The sequence below is a fragment of the Macrosteles quadrilineatus genome, unplaced genomic scaffold (genome assembly GCF_028750875.1).
Source record: "Macrosteles quadrilineatus isolate MER2022 unplaced genomic scaffold, UCM_ALF_1.0 Scaffold_6__1_contigs__length_79288215, whole genome shotgun sequence".
Lineage (NCBI taxonomy): Eukaryota > Metazoa > Arthropoda > Insecta > Hemiptera > Cicadellidae > Macrosteles > Macrosteles quadrilineatus.
Window position 1 is genome coordinate 69474321 of NW_026542599.1, and position 25129 is coordinate 69499449.

Sequence of the window (25129 nt, forward strand, 5' to 3'; positions counted from 1 at the left end):
CTATATTTATAATTTCATAAATGTTTCCACCTTACAGCCCTTAATATTCCCAGCAATATTCCCATCTACACCCCTAACCCATTCAATTGAAACAAATGATTATTTTTTTATCTCCAACAAAAATATTGTTTTCCGTTACTTTAAAGTCCCTACGTTTTTCCTTTACAATTAAACACATTCTCTAACTTGATTCTGACTAAATAAAGTGTTTCAGTGCGCAGTATTAGGAATTTTCATCTGTGAACTGCAGGATTTGAACCTGAAACTTCAAACGTTTAGATTTTCACAGAGTCTTTGGTCTTAACACATAGTACAATATCCAAGCTATACAGCTCCGGTGTAATATATTACAATTGTTGACAATATACCAGGTGAGATTGAAAGGTCGGAATTGAAATTCGACTTTGATTCTGTGCTGGAAGCATAGTCACGTAAAACAATATCGAAGCACGTGACCTTTCGTGACCACCTATACGTGACTCGCCCCACGGCGTGGTCTGTTGTTGGAACAAACACATTTATGTTACTGCTGAAAGTTCAAAGCAAATTGACTAGAATATACTACAGCTGAATATGGTGTATTGGGAAATATTCGCAGTAGTAATTACAGTATAATACTGTGTAATTCTTCAAAAAAATTCTTCCTTTGGTATCCGAAGTGAAAGCTTCCTTCATAATCTAAATGGTCAATAATGGTCCCCATATTGTTAGTGAAGTAAATGTCCAGTTGAGTAAAACATCGGAAAAAGGACAAAGCCTTTTTTTTACTGTAATATTACCGCAAAACGTTCATCTTAGGTTAATCTAGTGTATGCTAAATTGTATCCTGTAGAAATTCAGTTCCCCCATATAAGCACATTTTTATGGTTGAAGTTTTTACCCTTAAAACACTATCAAATAAACTATGCTCCTCTTTCTCAGTATGTTGAACGAATTTAGAAATCGTGTTGATATTGAGTTTCAGAAGGAAGGGAATATTAGGGGTTTGTAAACATTTCTTCGTGATTAAAATTTGTTTAAAATATTTTTTTTTTGTAATGTATGACAAAATAATTCATTATTCTTCGTCTACTAATTACATCTTTTTTTTTGTAATAGTATTTTTCATCCTCCTGTATACTCTAGAATTATAAAAAAAAAACTAAATCGTTAATAGATTATATGGTTTATAGTATCAAAAGAAACTATAGACAATTGGCAATGCCAAAAAGTATATATTTATTTAATTGGTTAGTTGTAACCAAAATCTTGGAGCAAAAGTCCATTTCCAATAGAAAGGTGTAACAAGTTAAAACATTTTTAATAGACTCACAACTTTTTAGATGTACATTTACAAAAGCAGATTCAATATTTATATTTTTAAAATATTTACAAAGGTGTTACCATAGGTTATTTGCCAGGTAGATTTGCATCATGTGGATAGCAGTAAATTAAAAGACTCTACGTAATACAATAGGCTCAGGTAGCGTAATTTTCTCAGTTTTAGTACCCCTTCAACTACACTCACCTTTTCTTTATTTTATGTACGAAACTGTTTTATTTCACATGTATTAAAAACATTCTTCAAATTTTGAATTCTCACATTCTGAACCTTATGGATGCAATAGACTCTGTGTTATGACAAATTTTTACACCACAATTTATATTTTTCTTAGATTTAGACATAACTATACAATATTTTACTTTATTACTGACAGATATGACCTATTTTCGGTCACAGCAATCTTAAATATCGTAACATGAAAACGATCAAATAATTTATTAAAATCTTGGGTGGTAAATTGTACCAATAATTGGATATATGCATTTAAATATTCCAGTTTAACCATGTCTTGTTCCGTTAATGCTTGTGCTGCAATGGCGCTACTCTAACGAAGCAAATCAGCTTTCCAGCTGTAGTAGCTTAACTCGCTAACAGTAGGGAAATAATATTCAGATAGCAGACTGGGTTATAAATACTATACTGTTAGGTTAAGGTACTATCAACCATCATATATATGCAATATTTTTATATGTAAATACGTTATTAGGTCAAAACAACATTTTACCAGTAGAATAGGCCTACAATAGAGATCGATGTCTTTTACAGAATTGTGAAAATAATTTAAATAGTATCATGTCAATTTATTACACTCTTGCAATATATAAGAATCTTAAAGTACAGATGAAATTGTTTTTAATCGTCTGTTAAAATACAGTATATCGATACTTGTAGATTTTACAATACATATTTTCGTAAAAAACCAAATTTAATATATTAGTTACAGCACCTTCCTTTCGCTTTGCGAAATAAAGTGTTATTTAATTGGTGGATTGTGTATTTTTCTTGATTTTCTTTAAGAGAATCAACCCATACGATGTTACTGTTTTAGTGTTGATTCTTAAATGATAGATATCGCAATATTAAAAAATATAATAATTTGAGTTCAATTATAAGGCTTGTGATATAGTATAATGGTATTATCCTTCTATTTTTTTATCGTATGCTAAATGAAGCATTTTGATAAATATTGCCCAACTTTAGTAAGTTCTTCAACCCTACTTTTTGGTGCTCATTATGTTAAGGAGTTTTTTTTTTTTTTTTTTTTTTATTAATCCTGAGGGGGATTCCTTTGCGAGAAAATAAAAGAAAATGTTTTATAACTCAGTATCATAAATTCCATCTATAGTAAAAACCCATCAGTAATATGTGTACGATGTTTATAGAAATGTAAAGTAACGTATATTGAAATATAAGTCAAAAAAGCAAAAATGTCTTACCGAGTAGTTGTGTTGAACTGGAAATATATAGCCTCTTACATTCTTATCAGCCCTTAACTTGGTAGAGATATGCTAATGCATTCTCTTGCTGTAAGCCCTCTTTAAGAGCAAATACGGGATGCGCTTAACATTTGACTTTATGAGAGAGTTCTTTCCGAGAAAACTGTGCGGGAAGGTAGAGGGTATAGAACATTTTACAGTTATTGCCAATATATCCAATAATTGTTTCAGTTATTCCCAATATATCCAATAATTGTTTCAGTTATAGCCAATATATCTAATAATTGTTTCAGTTATTGCCAATATATCCGATAATTGTTTCAGTTATAGTCAATATATCCGATAATTGTTTCAGTTATTGCCAATATATCTAATAATTGTTTCAGTTATTACCAATATAATATAATAAAGACAATATAATTTGTCTTGCACTTAGTTATAGAGGCCACTCTTTTGCTGTAGGTCACAATGTGTCTTTAGTATTTCATGTGTAAGATTTGTACATATAGCCTTCTGAGTTATTGGAAAAAAAACTACTAAAGAACTGATATTACGTTACATATTACGCGATCTAAAGATATGAATAGCAATTTATTTTGATATTAAAACTACATGAAAAAATTATTGTAAATTCCAAATATCAACTTGTATCTAGTCTATACAACTCTTTTGCAATGATTAAACTATTTTACGCTATACATTAAAAGATAGTTGAGGTGTTACGCTAAAATGACTAAGAAAATGGTTAACAATGTTTTTGAGACCTTTCCATTTTAAAATAGATGGTAAATATTCTTATCAATGACCTGCTGTTGTAAAATATCATTTAAAAAAATACTGAAGTATCAAAGTTATTTTATAGTATGTTAAACAGAACAAAAATGACCGAAAAAATATCCTAACGAAATTATATTTAACTATTATTCAAACAAATATTTATTTTTAATGAAAAACTTTTTTATTTTTGGATTATTATAGTGCATAAAATTAAAAAGGTTGTAATAAACTTGTTGAAGAGAAATATCTCAAAATTAAGAAAGTTCAGGAGAGTTTCAAACTTTGCTGGAATCGAATGCCTTAACTTTTTCCAATATAGTAGATATAAGTTTCAATCTTAACAGTCTTGTATATTTTTGTTAAGTAATATTGAAGAGTTTAAAATGTATTTCATTTTTAAACTGCTAATGTTGTTAAGACGATTATTTTACAAGCATTGGCATTATTGTCGCACGTAGTATGTTTCCTTACCGGTTACCATAGTAAAAAAGTATATATATTTAAATAAAGGAGCATTTATGTTTTAATTTGAACATTTAGGAATTAACAAATTTTACACTCTATTATACATGTAAATAAAAATATGTTTTTCTTACATAAAAATAAAAGGTCCAATAACAAACATTACAGGAGACAGTTCCTTATGATTAAATTATTCGTGTTAGAGAGTTTAAAACATTTTTTCTATAAAAGCAAATAATGAAATTCTTTCAAGTCCTCGGGAGCTTTGGATTGATGAACTCGTTATCCTAATAAACTCGTAATTATGACCGCTTCACTGGATAAGTCGTTTGAAAAAGACTAAAGAGAATGCGAATCCTTTTGGAATTACTCTTTGCATCTTTCTTATAAATTGTATTTCATCACTTGAAATTCAGTAAAAGAAATACAGGCGAATCTAAAGACGTATTTTTTTATATTTGTCATTTTTTTAACATACCAATTTAACTTACAACTCAATGGTTTTTGTCATGTAGATTTGACACAAAAACCCCACAAAAGATAATTGAAAGAATTTTAGACATGTAATAATTAAGTCTAATAGGTGTTCGAAAAAGATATATAATTTGCTGAAGCACACAGTACGAATGTTTAAGTTTGTTCCAAAGGTTTGCTCTTAGTTTGCCAAACACTAAACATTTGACATTTGACTCCCACACGTTAGAGAGCGATGACTTGTATCATCATATTTCATGCAAATGTTCGATTGGGTTCTGCTATGAACTGTCAATTAACTCCACTAACAATAAATTACATATAGCGTCAGTTGTTACTGACAAGGATGTAGAGGAAATCTATGTGTTTGGCTTTAATTGGTTTTATGCTTTCAAATGAGCTCTCAGATTCTGTATTGAGCTAAAGCAAAGAGTCGTGGCCTATTGGCAATTCAGTGTAATAAATATAATAATAATGATTCGATAAATGATTATAGCGTTACTACTATACAATTTACATAGGACAAACACTATTATTCAGTTCAAACAAGGTATTTTATAGTTGTTAACTACTTGTTAAGACTAATTCTATTTCAGGTTAATTTCAATCCATCGTGATTTTAATAAATAAATTAATAGAACAAGCAGTAATATTAACTAAAAACCGCCGAACAAGCTTTAAATTTGTTTCTTTGTTATAAAGTTTGCTTATTAAACAATCACTTTACACTTTTTATTCAAAAGCTATGTATTATCACTGATAGCATTGCTAATAGCTTTGCACTGCTTGATTTAGCGCCGCATAAACCATTGAAAGGAACAATGCAGCAATTAATCTCTCAAGCTAATGTGTGGCTTCGTGTTGTTGGGTAGTAAATATACAAGAATATCACACAACTGGGGAATAATAGATGTTATTCCACATTGTTGTTGCACTAGAAGGTAGGTTAGTTTAAATTTTGCATGCATGTTGTTTATTTAGGAAGATTATTTTCTATTTTATGTGTTTTTACGCCAATGGAATTTTTTTGTTTTGAATAATGAAACTCTGGTCCAAATCCTGATCTTGTTACTATCAAACGTCGACCTTTTTGTCAAATAGCATAATTAATTCATAGCCAGATGACAAATTAATGTCAACTGGGTTTGGAAATTACCTTACTTGGAATCGAACCAGTGACCTTCTGATTTGAAGGCGAGAACTTTAACCACTGGGCTACCCATACAGATGTTACTTTGGATTGCATGTGGAGATGTGAGTTAGTGTGAGAAAATATTAGCCCGAATAACAGTTAGTGTTGAAGAATAATTAAGTCTTCAGTAAGTGAAAATTGAGTGTTATGTAAGAAATGAACACAGTATACAAATAAATAATGTTAGAAAAAGCTGTAACGAAAAGCGAGATAAAAGTTGGAATAATACGTTGGAGTGGTTACAAAACAGATAAATATGATAAATAAAGACCTCTAACCAATCAAAAACGTAAGAAAATAATGGAAGCAGTTTAAATAACAGGTACACATAATCGGAATACACATAATAGGGAAAAAGTTAACCTATCCGGTATCGATTCAACGACGAAGTGTTTTTTATTTGAAGATTCATGCTACCGAAGACCATATACCTAATATACTATACTATAACATACCTTGATACCCAGACAGATAGTACTACAGAATACAATCAGTGTTTAACCAAGTGTACAACACATAGGATAATCTGTTTACAGCACTACTTGAATGTAATCTGCATAAGCTGTACGTTACAGACTGCTAATTGTATTATTCGTACGTCTGTGTAAATGAACAGACCACATTATACAGACGTGACACAATTGTAAAAGGTTTTTGTCATAAAGTGAATGGATGATAAAAAAAACTTAACACTAATTATCTTAACCAATCGCAAGAGTAAGTGTTAAAATCACAGAATCTTTTAATTAATCAAGCATTTACAAAGAAAAACATGCACACAATTTTTTTTAAGGTTGGGTAATCTGTAGAGGTATGTTTTATTTTAATATTCGTCGACAAAAAAGCCTTTGTCAAGTAACGTAGCATGTAAGTTCTAGTTCTCTCACAAGACAATTTGAGAATCAAAAAGTATAAAACTAAAACGACAATTTACCACAACTATTTTATTTCATAACTATCCCAGCAGCAAACATACAGACTAGGCAAATTTGAAAAACCTGCTTGGGATTTCACTAAAATATTGCCTTAAAATTGCCACATTTATTGTCTATTTAAAGAACGTTAGTTTTAATAGTAATTTAGGTTTGCTGCTACCGGGAAGGTGATAAGGTGCATTTTAATCTTAATAGGTTAGAATAAAATAAGCAAACTAGCATAATTTGGCGGAAGTAAATCCCTTAATAAGCAAACTACAACAGTTTATAAGAATAACTCCGTAAGAATAACTTGGAATTATACTAAACTGTTAGTTTTATTGCTATAAAAAATAGTTTAGGGACGAAGTATTACGTTTAGAAGGTCGTAAATACGAAACCCCTATTTTTAAAAAATAAAACCCCGTTCAAATCATAATTTAAACTCGTTCAAATAAAAATGTATGTTTACATATTTGTACCATATTTCAACAAAATAGGATAATTTATCGTTGTAACTAACATTCTGGTGATAAAATATAGATTTTCTTATCCAAACTATCTACAGTAATACATTTCTACAGTTGATCTTTATTTATATTAGGTTACATTAATAATATGTAACGTACATATCCGATAATATCGGTCAAAGATGAAAACATCAAGTATCAAGTATCAAGTATCAAGTATTACACGTCCAAAACACTAAATATTGCCAACAGTAATTAATTCCTTTGCTGATTAGTGGTGTTAAGGTCCGGTTCTCCACAACCGAAGCCATTTTCTTTATAACAATGACAACGTAATTAATTTCTTCAATTTAAAATTGTTTAATTATTATTAAATATTTTTACAATGAGTAAAATAGTCATCATGCAGGACTTGAAGTAAACCGATGTGACCCATGCTCAAATCACGCAATTTAATAGGGATTAAATCTAAACCATTGAATTAAAAATAATTAATTTCTTTCCTAAATTAGATTAGTTTGCCTAAAATGGTAATAGACGCTCATCTAGTAAAGTTCAAACACACATGCAGTTCCATTGCCTTGATCCAATATCAAAGTGTAAATTGAAAGCTGCACCCTTTAGCAAATTAAATGTGAGCACAAAAAACCCGCTCTCACATAAATGCATTTGTAGACGACACAATGAAACCATTACCACTTCGCCTAGTTAAACAATTGCATTCACTTAGAATGAACACAAACAGGCTGGATACTCAATTAGCATTACTAGGCCAGTGACTCTAGAACAAAGAGCTTGGCTTAGGAACATAGTCATTGTTTATGTGATTGGAAAAACATCGGGCTTAATGTCAGATTGTACCTAAAGAGAAGTATTTGTAGAATTGATTATCGATGATTATTTCATCGATCGGGAATTTAAGTATTACATTCACAAAAAGGCAATGTAAATATGTTTATTCTTACTAACCTGATATATTTTTGTTGTGGAAAAACTTTGTACAAATCGAAATATGCAGTATTAAACGTGATAATAACACATTAATTACAAGAACTAGAATTTGTTTGAATATATAATGAATATCGGTGCAACTGGAAATATTACAGCAACTTTCTTTTTACAGTGAATAATGGTAATCCATTTCAAAAGTATTATTAATTATAATATATATCTCTAAAATCACTTATGTGATTTAAAATCAAGTGAAATTGAACTAGGAGCTTTTAGTTACTTAAAGGGGGTATCTTGTACACAATGTTAATATAAATAAACATTGCTAAACATAAGGGAATAGCATATGGGAAACATAAGTTTATAAAATGAATTCATTGAGACAACTTGGTGATTATTAGATAGTTCCGTATCTATTCAATTGCCATGATGGTTACGAAAAGCCACGAGAAACCCGATGACATTTGCTTACACAAATGAGTTGAAATACTTAAGACAAAATAGTTAAGGTAATTTGGATGAATAATATGAGATACTTATTCTAGAATGCCCCTTTCCAATTTACCATAATTAAATTCAATTAAAGCTCGGTCCACCAGTATCCTTTATAGATACCCAGTATGTTCTAATACGAGCAATGTCTGGTAGTTTAATGTGTACATCTTGAACAACAGTGAATGAACTTTGCTGAGTGTTTGAAAATATGGGGTTTAGAGGCTAAAAAAAATTGTAGGTAAAAGCTACTGTCTTTGAAAAACATGTATTTTCCCAGTTAAACTTTGAAAATACCCACGACAATTGATTGCTATGTTCAACTGGCTTTCACTGCACTGAAAGCTATACTAATTCAACAAGTTCCTTTAACAATTGCTTCCAATGCCCCTAATGCTAACAACATGTGTTTCTTACGAAACAATTCAACAAAGCATGTAATTTAGTTAATTCTCCTGAATTGTGATGGTTTAAGTTGTATTACAACTTTCTATTCACAACCCCACCCCTAGTAAAGTGAATTTGTTTTACGTAAAATGAGGTACTGAATGTTTTACTTCGTCACAACATTCTACTGAGATCCGTATAAAGGAAAGTTACGTAATATATTTTGCAGATAATAATTTCGGCTAGAAGGCAGTTGGGGTTGGGAAGTTCGTTTCTTTTGGGTTGGACTGGACAGCTCCCGATTGTTTTTTGTTTATCTTATCGCCTAGTAGGATAATTGATCTAACACTATCCGAACCAACTTAATATCTTATACTCATTTTAGTGAGTTTCTCATGTACGGCTTTATTCGTTTTCGATTTATTTATTTTGTAGCTTTACTCGTAGGCCATTATAAGACCTATACCCGTTTTTATGTCCAAAGAGTATAAAATCCGACCAGGCCAATGGAAATTCGCTTAGCCTGCAGGATTGCTGCTGTGTGGATATTTATTTATTTACTTAAACATATCTTCAACTACGTATCAACAATACTATTAATCTATTACTATAATCATTTTAGTAGTCTTCTACGTGGATTGTACAATCTACTACTACATCTATATACATTTGCATATTATGTGTATGTATGCATATACATATACATCTATATCTATATATATTTGCTACTTACTGCTTATCCACTAATTACTTATTTCATATCCTAAACAAAGAGTTAATTTGTATGGTAATTTGTCTTCTAATGAATATAACACCATCAAAACAAAACTAAAACACTTTTTGCTTTCAAGACTTTACACCATTGAAGTACTTGAAGCTTTCAAGATGTTCACTTCATTGCAGTGCTCAAAGTGAATATTAAATCGCCAGATGATTCAAAATCAACAAGTGTACAACCACGAACAACATAAGCAGTTGTAAGGTGTATTTAGAGGTAATAATATGTAATTCTGCTCAAGTGTTACTCAAAGTTCACATCACAGAGAGCGCAGCCTAAGCCCTTGTAAACCTTGCTTCACGTCAGATACTTAATCTCGCTCTAAACAATGTTTTGAGTGAGTACAGGCTTACATACAAGTGGAGCAGAGCAAGAACACTGTGTGTATACACTGGGGTAGTTACTAAACATTATTTAACCTGGTATAGTTCACGAATCACCTAGAGTTAAATTATTTGTTTCTTATTATTTACAGAATTGTAATATTGTGTTTGTGCATATTTTTGGGTTGATTTTGCTCTTTCAAAATAATTACTTAATAGCTAATACTCAAAGAATTACTTTCTATGACCTAACAATTACAAACCACAAGAACTAACAAAATACCCCCGCCGCAGCAAACCTGCAGACTAAGCGAATTTCCATTTGCCTGATTGGATTTACTCTAAAATATCTCCTTAAAAATATCCCATTTATTCCCTATTTTAATAGCATTAGTTTAAAAAGTAATTAAGGTTGCTGCAACAGGGAGAGTAAGAAATGATTTTTTTTTTGTTAATAGTTTAGTATGAAATAAAATCGTTTTCCAAATTTTATCATAATATTTTTATAAACAAGCGAACTACAACAGTTTACTTATTCTCCATAAGAATAACATAGGAAAAAAAGTACATTCACAATATACAGTATTTAGGTGGACGTATTAAACAATGTCTTAAAGAAAGAATACAAAAGGCCTAACATGTGAAAGAAGCAATAAAAGTGAACACTTTTGTCGTAGCGGAGAAGGAATGGAATCAAAGATTCAGCCAGACCTGTGCGTTACATTATTCAGTTCATTCTTTGGCGGAACCTCTTTGAGAGCCTCGAGGTAGGCCTATTCCATGTTTACTATAATATATTTTATTGAAATACCGACACAAAATTTTACAATAAAATTCAAATCAACGTGAATCAAGATAAATCTAGAATAATTTGATAACTAAATAATCCCTTGATTTTTCTATTAACATAAATACCACTTAATTCTAGAGTATGGGATTACATTTTATATTATTATAGATTAATTAATACCCGGTGCTATAATGGTTACCACTCTTCTATTAATTACCGTAACATGTATCATATGCCTTGTTACTGTTGATTTTCTAGTTTTGCTAATTTACATTCTGACGTACATGTATTTAGTGTACACAACTAATTAACAATTTAATTACCTCAACATGGGAATGATTTATTGTTTGGTGGTTATTTGACACGACAAATAATTAATCCAGGGATTAGAAAAGCATTTAATTATATTTTAGGAAATGTTTGTAAACAAATGTTTGAAAAATGACGCTACGTTACATAAAAAAAAAAAACTTGTTGCAACTAATACATCGATTCTTCGACATTGAATGTGTACATGTTTGTTAATTACTTTTTAGTGTCTCAAAAAAGGCAAATAATGCATGTTAACGTTTTATGACATTGAAATATGTAATTCGATTCAAAGTATCAATAATCATCGTTTTAATGATCTTGATGGACCAAAGCTAGAGAAGTTTCTTCAAAAATGTGTGGCAATAATTCTAACACGATACTGACAGCATACACATTAGGAGTCAGTCCTTCATACCTAGAGGACTAGTTTCTGTATAAACATTATTCGTTTTTGAGATTGTAAACTACAGATTGAACACGAAACCTAAACACAAATTTGTATCATTTCCTTAATTTCCTTAATATCCATTAATAAAGTACATATTCAGTATTTCAGTCCGTGGTGAATTTCAATGCAGCATGTATATAAACTATTCCATGAAGGATGCAGGGAAGAAACCTTATCCGCATTTACATCCAAAGCAAAGCTCTAGAGGTACCGGAAATGGCTTCTACGACATAACCTTTGCATACACTCTGTTCCGGTTACTTCCATGGAGATATATTTTTATTCAGTAATATTCCAAAAGTTATTACAATTATTTTATTTTACTTCTCTTTTCAAATATGTAAACGAACATTTTTAATATCAATATTTATGTATGTATTTATCCATTTAAATTTATTGTATAGCGAATGATTACTAAAATAGTTACGTAACGTTCATGATACATGATATTAAATAGTGTTCACAATTAATAACACCAACATAACTATTATTATTAGATAAGTTTTGCGACATAACACTACTAATTTTGGGGTTGAGGAAAAAAACATCTTTGGATTTCTACATTTACTCAAACACATTCCTATCTTTAACAAAAGTAAAATAGATGACTACTTTTTTAGCAGTTGACATTAGTGTTATCCTTCCCAAAGAAAAAAAATCGAAACCATTTTTAATAATTACTGTAAAACATATAAAAAAATCAATAAAAATCTTATATTTTCTTATGTTTACATACTATCCATGTACATTAAATTGTTTTGGTAACGAGCACAATATAGAAGAACCAGTCAGTGTGTATCTAATCCTTTTATTTATTATTGAAATAAATAAAAACTTTAGGAGCAATTTAACTAATCCCTATGACACTACTAATTATATTTTAATCATGTGAGACTCTTGTCAACAAAAACATTCACATTATCTTCATACTGTGGTGGTGGACATATTAGGTGGTGTTATTACGACATGTAGTTTCCTAGAATTCTATATCAGAACAAAAATGCCTTCAGGATCAAAAACCTAATTAATCAACGTTCCTGAAATGGCGAGTTAATTCCACAATATACAGAATTCAAGTATTGAGATCCCACAAATAGAAACGTAAGAATAGAATAGGTAGTTTTGTTTTGTTTGTAATCTTCTGGTCAATGATAGATAAAATACAGGATTTACTAGGTTAATTAGTCGTAAATTTAATATAAGCTGCTTGTTACTGTTGGGTAAAATCTTAAAGTTTCTTTGGCACACAAATTTTAATTGGCTAAATTATATAGGTTAACTGTTGAAAAGTATGTACCTCTACTTCTAATAAATCAATTTAGTCACCATCTGACATGTAAACCTATTCAGCGGATGTCAATAACAAACGATATGTTGTTATAATCTCTGGGATTGACTTTCCCTTGACGGAACTGATGTTGCTAATATTTGAATTTTGTACCTTTTCATGGGCGTATTTTCAATTGGCAGTCTTGTATTCAGTTCGTAAAATGCATCACATACAGACGCATACGATACTCTAACCAGCTATTCCCAAAATATTAATCTGGAATTCTTTTAGATTTATGTTACTACTATACAGAAAATTGTTCGATGAAGAAATAAAGTTTTTGTGCGGTGAAACAATCTCCCATTTTTAAAATATTTTTAATATGATATTTTAAATAATACTTGTATCTGTAAGCTTTTAATTTAGAATATAAACACCACGCTTTAGGTACGTTTTGTCCCTTATGGGAGATTTACAATTTAGAATAGTGCGTTTACTAGGAATATACCTAACTTTTACTAAAATTATATTAAACTAGTGCTAATTCACACAATTAATCGCTATTTATTCATTATTATGATGAAACATTATTTTTAGGTTTAACAGGAATTGTGGTTTTTTTTTTCTTCAAAAGAATTGATTTTCATTTAATATTACTTAGGAATATTTAATTAACAAAATCAAATTTAACGGGATGTGTTGTATCAGTATAAAGTGAGTTCATTAAATAAATCATTTAAATGTCACACGCGATAAATATGGCATACACAACGAGATGTTTATGAATACGATTTAAGGACTTAGTCTGGTTATTTTTTTCTACTGAGAACACAGAAACTTTAAGGACTTTTAAAGTTAAATGAAGTTATTTGGCTTAACTTAAAGAAACATAAAGTTAAGCCTCTTCCATGACATTGGTTTAGTGAATTAAATGTAATGTAATTTTTGGTAAAAATAATGCTCGGTAGTAAAACATAGTAGATTTTTTCATTTATGTTAGGAATTTTCTTTCAGCTTAATTTGAAAAAATTGATAGAATTTAATCAAGCAGTCGGGATGTTTCCAAACAACGTTACCCAGATTCGGAGTAAGGAGATGGACAAGAGCCAAACACTATCTTGTTATGTTGGACACTTTCCAATTTTGTGTGAGTAAAAAATGCTAATGAGAATATAAAATGTTTAACTACACCTATCAGGATGTTTCTTATATGTTAAAAGTAAACTGATTTACTTAAAGAAACTCGCATTAATATTGAGTTTTGATCATATTAGTAGGCCTATGCAAAATCAAATGTTTGAATTTAATTAACTGACTTGGACGATACTCTATATGTCTTTCTAAATAAAAAATCGATTAAGAATATGGTTGGGTAGCTGAGTGGCTATAGTGGTCACGTGACAATCAAAAGGTTGCCGGATCAATCCTGAGAGGAGTCAGTAGCTTTTTATTGGACCCAGCTGTTCATTGGTCTTAAAATAAAATAATCCTGACATATGAAAACAGCTGATTTTAGCCAGTGCCAAAGTATTTTACCAATGTTGACTGTATGTACTTGAAGTGTTATTGTTTTTTATAGTTGCGTTTGATAAAACTCGCATATGGTTTATGGAATGAAACTAGAAACTCCGAAAGGTTGTTTTGGAAATTCCAGGAATCGCAATCAGCTAAAGAGATATTTAACAATCTATTTCCATCTGGAATGATGTCTATTAGATAACCCTTCAATTAAGGACAAAGAACAAACAAACAACAAAACAAAAAACAAAACAGACAAACAAAGAACACAGGACCAGAACAAGAAAACACAAAAAACAGAAACAGAGAAATAATGAAGGAACAATACAACAATAACCAATTAACATAATTAATCTTTCATTAGGAGTTAATACAGCTGAAACACCATACACCTAGCTTCAAATTAAATTTCATGTAATTAAACCCCCTTAATGACTGTGCTCTTAATTGAAAGAATTGATAACCATTCGGTAATTGCACTTGAAAGGAATAAGTTAAAAAACTATCAACGATCTTTTTAGTAAGTACGTTAATGACCAAAATATTTATTTTATTTATATATTTAGGTTTAAAACAACTTAGTTTATTTCTATTAAATGTGTGTAAAAGTTCTTTAATAGAGTTACTGTACAATTTTTAGTTAAAGGCATTTTGCAATATATGGATAGTTTACAATGTCATGAAAATTATTAATTGTTGAATAGATCCCCTTAATGGGCTTTTTTATTTTATCGCAGGACACTAGGCTCCGGCCCGGGATCGTTTTTCACTTACTTCAGGCTAGACCTAGGAGTTTGGGAAATTTAACTTCGATCAAATCCATTGCTGATGTAGTGAGATTTAAACCCGCAGCCTCAGTGACCAAAGTCTCTACCACTAGACCAGCTCGCTACCCATTATTCCAAAGATTGTAATATTTTTACTTATAATAGCATTGATCGTAATAAAAATTAATTTACTACTAGAATGTCAATACTGTATATTTTCCTTAAATTAAATAAAACAAACTTCAACAAAAATTTAAAACCTTTGTAATTAAAATAAGTAAATTTGTTTTCATAAAAATAAATTTACGGATAAAAGGTTCATCAAAATTAAAAGACTAATAGATTTATTTTATACTTATTCCTCAACTTTGTAAACATTTTTGCAGATAACTTTTCGGTTAAACATGAATTTACATCCAATGAGATCTTTTAATGGAGTTATTCCCCCCCCCCCCAAAAAAAATATATATATATATATATATTGATTTTAATGAATTTAATATTTTAAAATAACTAGGACCACAGTTAAAAATTCTAAAAATTCAAATTTATTGAAAGTTGTAGCAAGTGATAAATAATTGAATTTGTTTAGGCTTTTTCACCCCTATACAATAACCTCATCCGATATCTTATAAAACTAAGAGGTAGATTGAATTAAGTCGTATTAAGAATCATCATTTGCAGGATTTAGAACATTACCAATGCATCATCGAAAATGTAAACTTATTTTCTTTCTATAGTACCCAAACGACTTACTGTATGTGTATTTTTTTCTTTTATTATTATTTATTAACCTTTTGAGACCTTGGGGTTGCTGCTTGTGGTATATCATTTTAAATGGCTTCCATTTAACGGATGGAAGAAAAGTGAAACGTTTAACTCACAAAAACGTTTGTAGAGCATCAAGAGTGACTGCGAGTAAAAAGCTTCTCGTTACCAAAATTAATTTACATTTGACTCTGTAGTTTTTGCATCCTCAAAATTTATTCAAATCTATTTTTTTCCTTTATTGGAAAAAAAATTATAATATTGAAAAGTTTATGGTATTCGTTTTAAAGCAGTCACTCGTTGGTTTTGATAGATATAAAACCAATACAATTTTTAAAGTAGCCTTATTTTAATTCAAAACCTAAATAAATATACCTATAAACATTTATTCACAAGTTTGGATTATTAAAATATTAGACATTAATTATAATTCAAACTAAGTTTCGTTGGACACGTTTTTAACCTTTGATGTTTCTTAATTTGAGTATTAACTTTTAATTAAAGGTATTACGGAACCTTGTGAAGAAGGCTTAAGGGCATTAAAGAGCAAAAAGTAGTGAAGGACAGGATAATTGCTTTAAAATGAAAGCGTTCAAAATCTAATAACAAGGTAAGGTCCCTTTGTATTGGAGCTGTTGTCGCTAGACAGGAATACATAGAGCTTAGACTGGCGATACAGTTTATATAAATTAGCCTGAGATGCTGCACTAAACAAACCAGGTTTATGTTTTGTATGTGCAAAACCTAGTTAAGCTACGTAATTAATTAATTGTAACTCTTAGACCTTGGAGTAAAGGAGGTAAGCTGAAGAAAAAGTGGTTTTCCAAATATTTTATCAATCACTTTCATAAATTGGTCTAGGATATACATATATATATATATTTATGTAAAATATATTTTTTTCTTTTTTTTTCTTTTTTACATATTAGATTTAATAACATTGTGAAAGACTGTGACCATGACCTTAGTGTCGAAATGCATCAGTCATTAAAAATCATTTAAAAAAAGGGTACTATGGTGTATTATTTATTAATATTTATGTAAAAATAAGAAAATATGTCAATGTAAAAGGCTTTGTAGTTTAAGAATGTGCTAGAACTTTGAACAGGTTGTACCTCGAACCTCCTAAAATAGGATAGTACTTCGAGAGGATATATAAAGTGATTTAGAATAACCATTTCTCATATTTTTTTAATATTTAACATATTATTTGCATTTTGGGAAGTAATTTTCATACATTTCTAACACATTTAGTTGTTCCAACTGATAATGGTGATTTATTTGTAACACAGCCAACCTATAAAGTATTAAAAACTATATTTTCAAGATTTTTTTGGTAGATGTATAAACGAAATAAATGTAGTATAAATATATATAAAAAATTTGAGTTAAAATTATATGTGATGAAAAATCAACCAAGCAATAAATTTATCTTCTTGGAAAGAAATTTGTGAAGCACCACGGGTAGGTTTTATGACATGTTTATGTTCATTTTCGGGCTGCAAAACTAACATGGTGTGCTGGGAGGTTGCCTTGAATAACACATAGTGTTATTCTATGAACACATTTATGTTATTTTAGGTATTTATTTACGTTGCCCATTATGATAGTTTATCGTTGACAATCAATATTAACACTTGAGGCACAAATTTTCACAGTTGTGAAATAATTTAATAACTCCATTTTGTTGATATTATCGTATTATTGCCTAATAAATAGAAGTTAGGGTTGTGATTCTCTTTTAATATTTATTTGTCTTCTTTATGAAGTTTAATGTAATGTTTCAGTGGTGTTTTATGAACAAGCATATTTATGCTATTGATTAAAACGTGAATAGTGTTTTTATTATTTTTAAATCACTAGAGTATCAATTAATGTTTTTATCCAGGTAGACATCAAATAACAAGACCAGAGTGCAAAATAATCCTTTTAAAAGTTGAGTTTTGCATTTCTCTCATATCGACGTACATTTTTCGACCCTTTGAGTTTTTAAGAAACGGTTACTAATAAACCAAAAATGAGTAAAGCTAATTTCACCTAAAATTGCATAAGTAGTAAAATATAGTGTTTTTTTTTCATTGTCTGAGAAACAAGAGTACATTTGTATCCCGTGTTTTCGATTTCGCTGACACTATTTCACTACGACACAAAACGTAGCCTGCGTTATTGCTGTCATATTTCACCATAACAGGCTCGGGAACGAATAAAAATTCCTGACACTCATATACATCGCACCTTTGCGAACGAGAAATGTAATATTGTTTTGGGTACAGTGAAATTTACACCTCAATGCAATTATAGTATTAACAATTAGTTTCATATGAAACTGTGTTGGTAAATAATATACAGTAGCATGGCGTGTAACTAATAAATAAATGAGCAGCTAAACCAGATTATTCAGTGAGAATATAAACCAAACAGGCTATAATGTTGAATAATTATGTTTATGCATTGTCTAAGCAAAGCTGTACAGCTCTAGTATCAACAACATACAATGCATAACAAATATCAATAGACAACTGTGTATACGTGCCTGTTTATGGTATAATGGTTAATAGTAGTGATATATTATTCTGTTACATGTGTTAATGACTTAATGATAGGACGATACAGAATTGAATGAATACCAACGCCGCAGCAAACCTGCAGACTAAGCGAATTTCCATTTAGCCTGATTGGATTTTGACTGAGATATTTATTCCTTATTAAAACATATGGTTTGAGGAGTACATAGGATTGCTACCACAGGGGTTGTAATAAAGTATGTTTTAGTAAAATAATTAGTTATCATGAAATAAATAAATTTGCCGAATCTGATTAAAATACACCTATAAACAAGGAAACTATAACAGTTTGTTTATTATTCATTGTAATTCCAAGTGTACCGGTATATATTTTTATAAATTTTCTTCGTAACCATTAGGCATTACAAAAACGCTTCAGTGTACTAAATGTCGTTTGGTTTAAGTTCTACAAAACAGTTTACAAAGAAAATAAAAAAATGTATGACTCGGAAATAAAAAATGAGACAATTATTTCAGTTTTATATATTTCAATTATATAATGACAGAGTATATTACAGTGGTGTATAGCAGTATTTGGCATTCCTTCAATATTTAACTATCTTGAGGTATATTAAATTAAATTATAACTAAAAAATGTATACTGGTATTTTTTATAATATCAAAATATAATTAATAAATTAGGATGTAGGCTATGGAAATAATGTATTACTATAAATCATAAAATAGGCGTTAAAATATGCATTAAAATAAGGATTAGCTATACAGAGAATTTGGTTATTTTAGTTAACATATATTAATTTAAATAAAATAAATATATTAATTATTGTCGTTTAATATCACATAAGTAGCGTAGAGGAATTTAAATGCAACATTTATGCAACAAATCATTATAAATTACATATGTAAACACCTAAGATAAAACTGTTCCCCAAACATCTATCGTCACTTTTCTATGTTAAAAGATAATTTAACTTATACCTCAGAAACATGTATGACCGGACTAAAACGTTTAGATTAAAGTTCCATACGCACAAACCACTTAGTTTTTTTGAGAAGTGTATTGTAAAGAGAAAGACATATTTTCCTTTTAGAAAGATTGACAAAAAGGAAATAATAACCAATGATAATCCCCCAAGATAGACACCGTTGTCAAATCTGGTATTCAAATGTTCGACTTGTCAGAACGAGGCTTGCATATTCAATGAGTTCTGTTCCTTGTTATAAACCATAATTAACTGTATAACTTGAGAGACAATGTGTTTATAAGTTTAATAATGTATTATAGTAATATAGACTTGTTTTGCACCAATAAGCTATAGTTGTTTGAAATAATTTAGGTTTAATCAGCAATATAGCAATGGGGTCGGTTTCATGTAAAGTTATTTTTATAAATTACAAAATTCTTAAGAACATTTTAGTACATTACTTCTCGTTACTAAGTTAAAATTTATTTTCCTATAAGTCACAGTTTTCTTAACATGTGCACGTGCATGTGTTCTGAACATGAATGTGGCTTGCAAAAAATGTAAACCTACCCGTTATACAGGAAAATATTAACTTCTTGATCAGCCTCGTACGTGTTATTAAATTACCTGAAAAATACAAAAATATATTCGTCTAATAACTTGCAATAATATATTTACACTTATACTGTTGACTTACAAGACGGTAAATACATGTAAAAGTTGGTAAGTGGTGATCGATTTCGATTGGACACTCCAATCATCATCAGACCCAATAGGCGAATGGGTCTGATTCGTATATTCCTGTCCATTCGCCTATTGGGTCTGATGATGATTGGAGTGTCCAATCGAAATCAATCACCACTTACCAACTTTTACATGTATTTACCGTCTTTTAAGTCAACAGTATAAGTGTAAATATATTATTGCAAGTTATTAGACGTATATATTTTTTTATTTTTCAGAAAAATATTGCGGTAAGGAATTTTAAAGGAAGTAAGCAAGCCAAGAGTGTGATAAGGTTGACATGCCAAAAAAATAGATTATTTGGCAATAATAATATTAACACAAATTTTATCCACAAAACACCTCTCAAATTATGGTAAGACATGTAATAGCTGTTACAAAGTATAAACCAATATTATTGTTGATTTACTAATAACATTTCTCAGGACATTTATTCTTTTAGATTTAACGAAATAACCCAATTCTCTATATCCATTAACTTAACATTGACTTAATATTAAATAATAAAAAATAAAAAGGTAATTACTTTAAGCGTTTTTCAACAAAAAAGTTGATTATTCAAGCAACTCAAGTTTAATCGAATTAAGTTTCGTTAGTTAACTAAATTTATTGGGAAAATAAATTATTAAATCACAATTCATTATTAAGTTGAAGTTTGAATAAATACTATAGTATGTCTTGATAGTTATAACCAAAAGTACGATTATATTTTCCCTGTTAAGATGCTGTACAGTTTAGCTAAGCCGAGCTGTTTAGTTTAAGCACAATTGAATTTCCACAGTAAAAATAAATTACTTTAATTGAAGCAGTTACATCCTGATCCTTAAAGAGTGTTCGTTTAAAACTTCTAAAGCTTTTATGGAATGCCTGTTTTGTTAGTTAAAACTGCAATTAACGATCAGATTCAAGCAGGGGCTATAGTCTTACATAAAAATGTGTTCAAAGTGGATGGTTATTTTCTACACAATTGTAGTAAAATGTACTTTTTTTCCGTTTAAGTACCGTTTTATTATGACTTTGCATCAGACCATTTATTTTACTTTATGTCGCAATAACTAAAAATGGAACATTACAAAGTTAAATTGACCTTTACGATTTTAGACTAAACCTACCGAATGCAAAAAGATTGGTTATACAAATGTATACTTTTGCTGACCAGTTTATTTAACGATTAATATTGTAGATGTACAAACAGTAAAACTGAAAGACAAGCCTAATTGGAAACGTTTTCAGTCAATTTCAAATGTTTATATTTAAATATGTTTTCGAGTGGTTTATTTCCTATTTTTACTCAAGCGTTTTTCGCTGAAAGTAACATTTTAATTGGCCCCAAGAGGATTTTATCTACACAGCATGTATTAAATTTTAAAGTAGAACGTTAGCATAATAATTTAAGCTTACGATTTTTTAACAAGATATTTTATAAAACCTTGTCTCATTTACGTAATAAACTATGTTAGATAATAATAGTTTTACCTTCAACCAAAAGCTTAATTGGTACATAGGTTTCTTACCACAAGAAACACAAAAGTTATTTTTTTTATTAATTCTAGAAATACTATGAATAAAGTTAAGTTTCAGAATGTATTCATTAACTAGCAAAATGGATACAATTTACACCACTGTGTGTAATGTTTGTACTGAAGGCACAAACATAAATGCAATGTGGCAGAATTTACAATTATATACAAAACATGCTTTACCTACACTAGTATTATTATTATGTATGGTATATAAAGTTGAAAAAATATATATAGGTGTGTACGAAATTGAAGTGTCAACCTTCTTAACAGGCTGTCTCCTGGCAAAATAAATTCTGGTTACAGTTAAGACACACAATAATGTTCTTTCATCTCCTTTTCGTAATCATGAAACAAAACGTAATCGGTGATACGTAATCTAGAGGAGATACTAATTTAATAACTGGGTTTTAATAATTTTGTCTGAAGTTTTCTTTAAATAATTCCACAGCCAAAATAGCAGTTTTTATATAAGTCAAAAGAAAATTTATAATGTAGGTTTTTTGTCCTGGCACGCTAGGCACGGGCCTGGAATTGTTTTTCACATTACTTCAGGCTAGACCTATGGGGTAGCGGCATTATACTTGGATAACATCCATTGGTGATATGGTGGGATTTGAACCTGGGACCTCTTAATTGTTAATATAATAAAGTTCAACCCGAAAGAAAAAGTGCCTCTATTGGTGGGCAGGTACTTGAACAAAAATAATTTAAGGTGGTTTTCCCAATATATACATAGTAACTACTTAGGTGCGATGGCTATTAAAAAACTACCAACAAAACATAAACTCAGAATCAAAGATTTTGATGAAAAATCCAATGTTTGATACCCCAAACATTGATGCTGGTCAAAAAAGGAATTGGTTTCACGCAAAACTATGCTCTAATATGTATAATTGAACTTACTTTAGTTTAAGTGCATCGTACAGCAATAAACCCAATAATGAGAAAGATTTAACGTTGCTTGGTTAACTTTAATTCCTTGTGTAAAGAAAACTCTAGGATAGAGAAACCATTCATGCCAAAGTTCATGCTCTACAAAATTCAATTACTTTATACCAATGTAGCTCTGGATTAAAAACCCAACCACATCTCACATATTTTGTATGTCCCATTTTTTTTTATATGTAGCCTATCGTGATAAAATATTCGCGACCACTTAAATACAACAAATACGAGCTAACTAATTTAAAGAGAGCTTCAATCTTATGTATACGCATTTGGTGTAAAAAATATTTTTGAAACCTAAAAACATTTAATAATCGTAAATTATTCACCGCTTACATTTTTAGCTTAGATAGTAGAGTTACCAAGCGACGGATTAATACATCAGAAATTGTTGATATATCAACAAAATAGTGGCAAATATTACTGTTATGACATAGAAACATGCATAGTAGATTAATACTCAGTATATGTGTGTGTGTGTGTATGCATAACAACCCAGTTAGAGTCTTTTAAAAGGGTTGTTGACGGAAGTGGCCTATAACGGTCCCAGAAGGTAAACAATATAGTGTTGCTTTTATCTTTGATGGGTAGTTTGCCTGAATATTCTTCCCATGTTCTTTTCATAGAAAATGTATGTAAATAGGTACAATAGGTACTAATTTAATAGGGTATTTCTCACCACGTGAATAATTTTGAATCATGCAAAATAATAGTCGATTTTTAAGTTGGTGATGCATATGCAATCTTTGGAATAAACTTGTGTTAAAAAATTAAGACTATTTTCAGTTTTTTATGTAGTGGTTTATTTTTATGACGATTTTAAGTTAAATTCAAATTATATTAGAACCATTAAAATTTCATTGTATTTCAAGATTATCAATTAAATATTACATTTTGTACAAATAGCGATAAATTAATAGTTTCAGTTTAAATATTCAATCTAATTTAATTAAAATCAAAATGTGACACAACTTAAATCAAACCTAATTAGTTCGTTAAATCAAGGCCTTTTAATTTAATGTCATTATAAAATGTCACTCACAGTTTCGTGGTTTTCCCATTGATGAGCAACCAATTACTAAATGATGATCAGTCCTATCAATTAAGAGGGATTAATTACGTAATTTAATTATACAATTCGATCCTGTATTGCTCTTAGAAGATTTCCAGTGTTCGAAATCGTTTTAAGGCCATAAAAATTAATCATAATAATTTTAAAAATATACAAAATAGTAAAAATCGTACTTTTAGAACATACATATCTTTGATACAATATCTTTATCAATCGCTAGGATTAATCATCACAAAATTAAAATCAGCTTCCAAATCCTTGGAAGCAAATCATAGAAAATATTGACTTAATTAAATATTAATCAACCCTTCAATTTCCGTTTTAAAGTATAAAATAGAGATGCCAGGCAAACAACGCCTAGTGGATTACTACTGGAGGTTCAATGTAGCTTTGAATTAAATATTTTTTGACAATAAATTTATATAAAATCACTTAAACAAATTCTTGCCTCTCAAGGAAATAATGCTGCCTATTTGATTTTCAAATCAATTTGTGTCAGGAATTGGTGGGTTTTTATAGAAATATAGCTGTGAAGTACTGGAACAGAGAGTTCAAACCCCGTAACTACAGCTAATGAGATTCAGGCACTGCTTCGAAAGGGATAACTCTACATGCACTGCACCGAAACTTATTTCCGAAACAAAGTCTCTAGGAGTTATGCCTTTCCGAAGCAGTGCCGCACTATGCAGATAATGATAGTATAATCATGATAGTAAACAGCGCCGTGACATTCTCCCAACGCAATACCCGCAGTACAAGCGCGGTTCTATATTGCTAGACAACGCCGTCGTATCTATTGTTGCTGCCCAACCTCATTGCTAAAACTGCTCATTGTTAAAAATATGAGTGTACCCAGAGACCATACATTACATCAAATATTTGTTACACTCCATTACAACTAGACAGATATAGAATTACACAAACCTATTTCATTGACACTAGCAAAAAACATATCAATTGAAACGGAATTGCTAAAGAACCGTTTAAAACTTGTCCTTCGTTATTGGAGGTTTCCAGGACTGGGGGGTTTTAAGAAGTTGGAATGCAACTTCAATCCAAAACACTACAGCCTTTCTTTTCACACCAAATTATAAAAGATTCCCATTTAATCAAAAGTTTCTTGCTCAAATCAATGGAGCATTTCTGGTCTAGTTTTTAGAGTGCAGGACAAGAATATTACATGTGTATTAAGTAAACCACCAATAAAACCATATAACTATTTATTATATAATTTAAGTATAAGGTAATAGTTGTGCTCATCGTATAAGGCAAACAGCCAAATTAATTATATAATTAAAGTGTAAGGTAATATTTGTGCTCATCATTTAAGGCAACTAACTAAATTAAAACATAGGCATATGGCACGTCAAGTTGGAGCTTAGAGTGTGTGAATTTGCCGACAATTAATTATTTGTGTTAAGGAGTTCCATAAAGGACACTGCACCAAAGGCCGATTTTTTGTGGGCTCCACCTTACGTTCTTTTAAGATTTACAATATTTTA